Source organism: Rhinolophus sinicus, linkage group LG13 (assembly GCF_036562045.2).
Source record: "Rhinolophus sinicus isolate RSC01 linkage group LG13, ASM3656204v1, whole genome shotgun sequence".
Classification (NCBI taxonomy): Eukaryota; Metazoa; Chordata; class Mammalia; order Chiroptera; family Rhinolophidae; genus Rhinolophus; species Rhinolophus sinicus.
This window is the reverse complement of record NC_133762.1, coordinates 62,355,166-62,363,031: the sequence shown is the minus strand read 5'-3', so window position 1 is coordinate 62,363,031 and position 7,866 is coordinate 62,355,166. Positions and strand designations below refer to the sequence as shown.

Sequence of the window (7,866 nt, the reverse complement as noted above, 5' to 3'; positions counted from 1 at the left end):
GAATGAATAGGACCAAAAATTTTGCCTTGGGCAAACTGACTGTGAGCTGTTAGTCAGGAAACAAAAGACTCAGAAACAGCCTTTGACCCTCCCCTTTCTTCCCAAAGAGATTCATACAGAAAGACCTACTTTAGGAAGGCAGCCTTGGCATAAACTCCTTAGCATGAGGCGGGAAGACGCCCAGTGGAGCTTGCTGACGACCCTTCCCCCATGTCCCTTTATGTTCTGGATTGCCTAACAATTTACCCTCCCCCCCACCCATGAGTGTGCCACTCTTCCTAAGTTACCTGCAAAGCACCCAATCTTACTTACCTCACTGTCTTTGGAATTTTCACGTGTAAGTGAATTCCCCATGTGCATATGTTAAACTTCAATTTTATCTATTAATCTGATTCTGTTAATTTGATGATTACTTCAGTTGTAAGAAGTTGTTACCTTAGGCGGAGAGAACAGGGCCACTGGGAGAGTGGGGAGGAAAGGAATGTGAGATGCAACAAAGAAAAGAGAGATCATTCCTAAGAAGAGGTGCAGCCATAGTTAAGTGTAATGGATTACAAAACTATTAGCATTATAGGCAGGGAAAAATTCCTAAGAAACGCTACAGATACAGCTAATTGTAATGGGTTATAATCCTATTAGCATTGCAGTCAGGGAAAAATCTCCACCCCTTGTGTCCTGGTGACAGTTCCCACAAGGGAATCCCTCCTCCAATGGGAGGGAGTCGTCAACAAAGACACACCCTGGGAATGCCCTGGAAATGCCCAGATGTGACCTGTGACTCCACCCTTGAATATTTGGTGCCCACATTCAAATATAATCCTAAAATTTCTTTGCTCAGGTGCAGTCCCTTTCTTCCTGCACTTATGTACTGCATTTTGGGACTATATTTTCTTTTAATAAATGCTTGGCCTGCTTGGCTTTGTTCAGGAGGCTTTGTTCCTACATCCTGGAATGCCTACCCACTCTCCAACAACACACTTAAAAGGTGAGAGCAAAATAATGAATGTTTTAAGCCCCCACAGGATTGGGGAGTCAGCGAGAATTACTGGCTGGAGCACTGCTAGCTCCTGGAAACTGCTGTATCTGAGAACTCAAGGACCTCTGCACGTAGAGGTAAGCAGTGTTTTTGTTCAGCCTGCCAGCCTTCCTGGTCTATTTCTGCAGGGTTGTGGAGAATTTAAAAGTGCTGTGTGTCCTTTTCCTCTCTTCTACATGTGGACTGTCAGGAAAAAATGTTTGTGAAGCTAGCTTCTCGGGAGTAGCGACTCACAGGTTTTCTTATTGAATCTTTCCTCCCAGAGGTGATCATTTTTTTTTTTTTTTTTTAATATTTTATTGGGGAAGGGGAACAGGACTTTTTATTGGGGAACAGTGTGCACTTTCAGGACTTTTCTCCAAGTCAAGTTGTTGTCCTTTCAATCTTAGTTGTGGACGGTTCTGTTCAGCTTCAAGTTGTTGTTCTTTAAGTCTTAGTTGCAGAGGGCGCAGCCCACCATCCCTTGCGGGAGTCGAACCGGCAACCTTGTGGTTGAGAGGACAGGCTCCAACCAACTGAGCCATCCAGGAGCTCAGCGGCAGCTCAGCTCAAGGTGCCGTGTTCAATTTTAGTTGAAGGGGGCGCTGCCCACCATCCCTTGCGGGACTTGAGGAATTGAACTGGCAACTTTGTGGTTGAGAGCCCACTGGCCCATGTGGGAATCGAACCGGCAGCCTTAGGAGTTAGGAGCATGGAGCTCTAACCGCCTGAGCCACCGGGCCAGCCCCGAGGTGATCATTTTTTTGTGTGTCTACGTCTCTTGTGTCATTTTTCCTGACAAGGAAATACCACAGAGACAGAAAGAAAACCTTTGGCTTCCTTGGTTAAGCTGTAAAAAAGCTTTTTGGTTTGAGTAGCTATTAAAATCCTACCATCAGTGGCCAGACTATGGATCCTTAGAATTTGAAAAACTTCAAACTCTGAAAATGTGTTGAAGAACGTTCATGAGAAACAGCTGTTTTATTGGACCCTAGAGAAAGACCACATGTTTAATGCAAAGGGATACAAGGACATTTAACTATTCTTAAGCTTTTGATTTAGTTATTCAGCTTCCTGGGTCTTACAGAAGCTAATATCAATATTAGGTTTGAAAAAGGCAGGAGGGAAAATCAAGAGAAGTGCAAACATTAAAAAACTTTGGATATATAAGATTATGAGAATTGGTATGTTGAAACCAGCTTTAAATTTAGGATTTAATAACCTATCAGAAACTTGAGAAAAATGGAAGCTGATTTTTCAGTCAGATAGAAGTGAGAAAGTCTCACCCTCACCCCGGGGCCCTCTGCAGAGTAGATCTGAAACGTAAACACAGCCCACAACTGCCCCAGGCCCGCTGAGCTAAACAACATAAAAATTTCAAAAGGGGCAGTTTTAACCAAGCGAGCCTCCCTAGTCCAGCCAGGCTCCCCTTGTCCTGCCTCCTTAAAGGCTGTGAAGCACAAATAAAACCCTGAGCACAATCCCCTTAGCTGTAGACAGGAAGACTCCATGCAGGAGCCTCACAACTACCTGCCACGTGTGTTCTGCTTTTCCTAAATTACCTGTAAATCTCCCATTCTTCATCTAAAGCCTAAGAGCCCACTGCCACCCTTGTCTAAAATGTCATATTTACCTGATTTCTTCTCACTGTCTTTGGAAATGTCACGCTTATGTGAATTCTACGTGCACGTGTATTACAATTCCTGGTCTCTGCAGTTGGGTAGAAGTTAGGGTGTGAGGCCTTGTCGCCTTTCTGAATTTACATTGACAGAAAAATATTTGAAGCTAACTTCTTGCACCTAGAGAATCTAGAGTTTTCTTTATTCTTTCCTCCCAGAGATGTTCCTTTTTTCCTGTGTGTGTATTTTGAGTGTCTTTTGCCCTAAGAAGGAACTACCATGTGGGGACAGGAGACAGGCACAGGCTCCCATAAGCCTGTCCTTGGAGCCAGCCTCACACGCTGGGAGTTAAGCGGTTCTCTCCAGACCAGCATCTGCAGAGACAAACTTTGCTGTGGGTCCCTCTGTAAAAATCTCTTTAGGTTTTTCTTTCCTTCTTGTTCTGTGTTCCGGGAGCTTCACTTTGTGACCGAGGAAGCTAATCCTCTCTGGTCCCCACCATCGTCCAGGTGCACTTACTCCATTGGGCCTGGTGGCCAATGAGATAAGCTGGGGTTCCCAGTGCGCCTCTGCCTGGCTGTGCCAGCTCCCAGGGGAGTGTGTGCTGAGGGGGCCTCTGCCCATAAGGGGCATCTGTCCCCCCTGCCTTCCTTACCCATTAGTGCTGGACAGATCCCGGTCCAGTAGCACCTCCCGGGGACCACGATTTAGTGGGTTTGGGGCTGGAGGTGCCTCCCATTTTGTGGGAGACCGGAGACACCCTGTCCACCCCACCATCCCTACTGCCTGTGTGACGAAGGTCTGTGCTTTCTCTGACTGTCTTTGGGGGTGACCCTTTGGCTGTGGGAGGGCTGCTTCCTCTGCACTCTGTGTGGAGGGGCCTCTGGCTTCCTTGCCTGAGTTGTAAAGAGGCTGGTTGGTGTCTCACTATTTAGACCTCACTGTCCACATACAGACCATGGGTCCTTGGAATGGGGAAAACTTATAAATTTACATTGTGTTATAGAGTTCTTGTGACAACCAGCTGTTTTTTGGTAAAACATCTTGTGTGTTCTCTATAGTTATTACTAATTCTGTTAATTTGTGATCTCTGGGTGAAACCAGTTTGTGTTGGTGTGTGGTAAGATGTTTTGTAGCTTCGGATGGTATTACCAGTTTGTGATATTTGATTGGCTTGAACAAGTTAAATGCTTATATAAAGTAATAAATAAAATACAAACTAACCCAAATACTTTATGATCTGGTGAAATATTTGATATTAAAGCTGGTTTTAGTTTGGTTTGATTACACAGTCATGCATTTGAAAATTATGAGCATAAAGCACAATTTTTTCTAACTGGGTTTATAAAAAATTAGTTATCTGTTAAAAAAATATGTCAAGAAAATAGCTTTGGTAATTACTGACTTTGAAATCTCAAAGTTTTAACTACTATATAAAAATAGGTACAATTAAAATAAAAGATATTTAAGTAAACTTTTAAGTGATAATTACATTGTATATATATATTGAAAAGATTTTGTATGTATATATTGAAAAGTCTTTGGTAATTGGAATTTTTAAAGTTTTATTATATAAATTAAATGATGCATAGGTATTGAACGTCTAGAGCATTTCCAAATAGGATAATAAGAAACACTAATTACTAAACATTGATTTATCAACTTTTTGCTATTTATTGTAGATGAACTAAATATATATGGGTGTATTAGTAAACATATCTTCTGCCACATTAAAATTTTTGTGCTAAGAGGAAACGTATTTCTAGAAATTATGAAATATGTTCATAATTGCATCAAGCTAAAGAATCCTGGTGTATCTGCACGATTGGTCACTTAGTTTTCACTGCTGATTCAGATGGACATTTGAATTGTTTATGTCTCTGCTATTATGAACGGTGCTTCTGTGGATTCATGTAACAGCCTTTCACACTTGTTTTCAATTTTGGGGGTATATTTCTAAAGTAGATCTGTTGAGCCACATGGGCATTTTTTTGTGGGGTGGAAATTTCCAAGTGTTGTATGCAAAGGCCACACCATTGTAATTTTTCACGTTCAATGTTTATGGGTTCTAATTTCTCTACATTGTTGCTGCCGTTTGTTAGTTTTAGTTTCTGGATTATAGCCATTCCGGTACATGTGAGGGGGGATCACACTGTGGTTTGCATTTGCATCAGGACTGAGGATGTTTAACATCTTACTGTGCCTGTTGACTATTTGCAAGTCTCATCTGGAGAAGTTTCTATTCAAGTCTATTTTACAATTTTAGTCGTTTGTCCTTTTTTTGTTCATGAGTTGTAAAAGTTCTTTGTCTCCTGGATAACAGACTATTATCAGATATATAATGTGTACCTATTTGGTTCCATTGTATGGCGTGTCTTTTCACTTTTGGGATTGCTTATTTTGATGCATGCTTGTTTTTAATTTTGAGGAAGTGTTTTGTGTGTGGTGTGAGGTTGGGGTCCAATTTCATTTCTCTTCATTTGGATGGCCAGTTGCGCAGCACCATTTGTTGGAAAACCCTTCTTTACCCAAATGTCACGTTGTCTGCCCTTTATCAAAAATCAATGTGCATACATGGCGGGGAGCTGCTGTGAGCCCTGCAGTCACCCTCTGTGAGTGGGCATGCCCCATCTGTGGGTCTGGACATGGCCCTGCAGCTCTCCTCACAGTAACCCAGCACCGTACAAGGGAGCCGTAAAACTGTGGCTGAGTTCTTATTTGACATCAACAACATGTTAGGATATAACATGCGTGGAATACATCCACCTGAAACCTTTACTCCAATGCAGAAATGTGGGCTCACCCTTGCCTGTAGCTACTCATCCTGAACTCATGAAATACCTACATAATGTGGTGGAACAACTGGAATTTCTATTATAGAAGAGTTCAGTTCAGAAACTGGTGACAGTCCTCTCAAATATTGAAAGGAGTGAGGTCCTTAAAAGATGATAATTTGATATTGATTGTGACAAGACTGCCAAAAATGACAGTACACTCAGAGAAAAGGCTCAGAAAGCTCTCCAAAATGAAATTTGTTCTGTGTTCAGACAGATCACAGCTACAATGACATTCCTGCCACTGTTGGAAGTTTCTTGTTCATTTGATCTACTGATTTATACAAATATTAGGTTGTGCCTGAAAAATGGGAAGAGTCAGGACTATAGTTGATTACCAATTGTGAGCAAGTCTGCCTTCCTGCCTCACTACCACTACCACAGAGTAAATAGCATGGTGGCCTACAGAATCCGTGGTAATGACTGAAGATGAGAACACTAACGTAAATCCTCAGATGTGCTTCTCCTGAAACCAAGTCAACTGTAGTTCATATATTTTATTGCTTAACTTTTAGATGGGGGAAAACTTAACATGCTTTACAGGACCGTACATGATTGTCCCATTTTGGGGGTACCTGTTTGCCTTTCCAGGGTGTTGCCACAATTTTTTGCAGTGTTCGAAAAAGGGACCCAGCAGATTACTTCGGCCTTGTAATGTCAATTCCTTGAAGGTGGTAACTGTAGATAGGAAAACTTTTGTTATCAAACAAATGCCATCCCAAATCACACCTTTTGATCAAATGACTTGACTCAGAATATAGGTAGGGAGGTATTTAAATATGAAACACAACAAAAGACGTCTGAATACTCAGAATCTTTGTTTAGGTCCTAAAGTATCTGATAATACATAGATAACAAAATATTGCTATTAAGTCCTTTTGTCATTTATTTCATTTGTATAGTAACCATACTGAAAAGAAATCTCCATTTATTGAATTGTAATTTATACAAATTACACTTACAAAACTAATATTTCTAGTGTTTAAATTCCGGTGATAGAGCACTTTTAAAAATGTCTTTCTCGGGGTGGCCTGTTAGATCACTTGGTTAGAGCGTGGTACTGCTAACACCGAGGTTGCGGGTTCAATACCCACATGGCCACTGTGAGCTGCGCTCTCCTTACCAAAACAACAACAACAACAAAAAAAAAAACGGAAAAGAAAAAACAGAAAAAAAAGTGTCTTTCTGTGTTTTATAAAATAAAGCTGTAAATGACAATGATAAATAAGTTAAATGTGTATGTTAAAAAAAAATCTACTGACTTAGACGGACGGGTTTATTTCTGGGCCCTCAATACAATTCCATTGATCATGACACTGAATCCTTACATCATGTTTGTTCTGTTGTCATCCTAACAATTTCCATCACCATGGGATGGCCTCACGTTTATTTAGGTAGGTTTCTTTAATTTCTTTCAGCAAAGAAAGACATTCTGTTTTGTCATTTTCAGTGTAGAAGGCTTGCACTTTTATTAAAACTTCCTAAGTATTTTATCAACGTTGATGTTTCTTAAAATGGAACTGTTTTCTTAAATTCTTTTAAAAATCATTCCTTGCTAGTGTATACAAATAAAACAGATTTCTGTGTAGTGATAATTTTTCATTTAACTTTGAATTACTTTACTAGTAATAATAATTTTTTGTTGATTCTTTTGGAAGTATGTATATAAGATGTGATGTGTCATCTGTGAATACACAGTTTCAGTTTTTCCTTTCACAGGGATGCCTCTCATTTGTTTCCTAAATGCCCTGGATCGAGCTTCTGGTACATTATTGAATGACAGTGGTGAAAGCCAGCACCCTGGCCTTGTTCCTGATTTCAGGAATAGACCTGTCATCTTAAAACATGAGCCATGAAGCTTGCTTAGTATTGCCTAATGTTCTTGATCACATTGAAGAAACTTCCTTTTATTCCTACTTTCTTGAGTGTTTCAATCGTGAAATAGGATTGGGTTTTGTGAAAAGCTTTTTGTGATCGTGTGTTTTTCCTTCATACTGTTGCTGGGTATTCCATGGTTGATTTCAGTTCGTTGAACAACCTTTGAATTTCTGGTGTAAACACAGTTGCTTATGGTGCATGATTATTTTAATGTGCAGTTGGTTTCATAGTCCTGCTTTATGGAACATTATTACATCTTTATAAAGGATATAGACCTGTGTATTCTGTTTTTGTGACCTACTTCTGATTTGACTGGTTAGGGGCTATTAGTGCCCTACAGGGCTGAGGTTGGCACTGAGGTGGAGTTCGGTGCCGAGTTACGGGTTAAGGTGAAGATTATGGGTTACAGTTTGGTTATGGTTTATGTGTATTGTTTATGGCTACATGTGTGTTATATGGTTTATGGGATTGATGATGGATTACGTTTATGGTTTATGGCTATGTGTTTTTGTTTATAGTT

At 40.4% G+C, this 7,866-nt stretch overlaps 1 pseudogene; it reads left to right on the top strand.

The window, feature by feature from the left end:
* The first annotated feature begins 5,279 nt into the window (after positions 1 to 5,279).
* Positions 5,280 to 5,987, top strand: LOC109439773 (mitotic spindle assembly checkpoint protein MAD2A; annotated as a pseudogene).
* Positions 5,988 to 7,866: the final 1,879 nt, after the last annotated feature.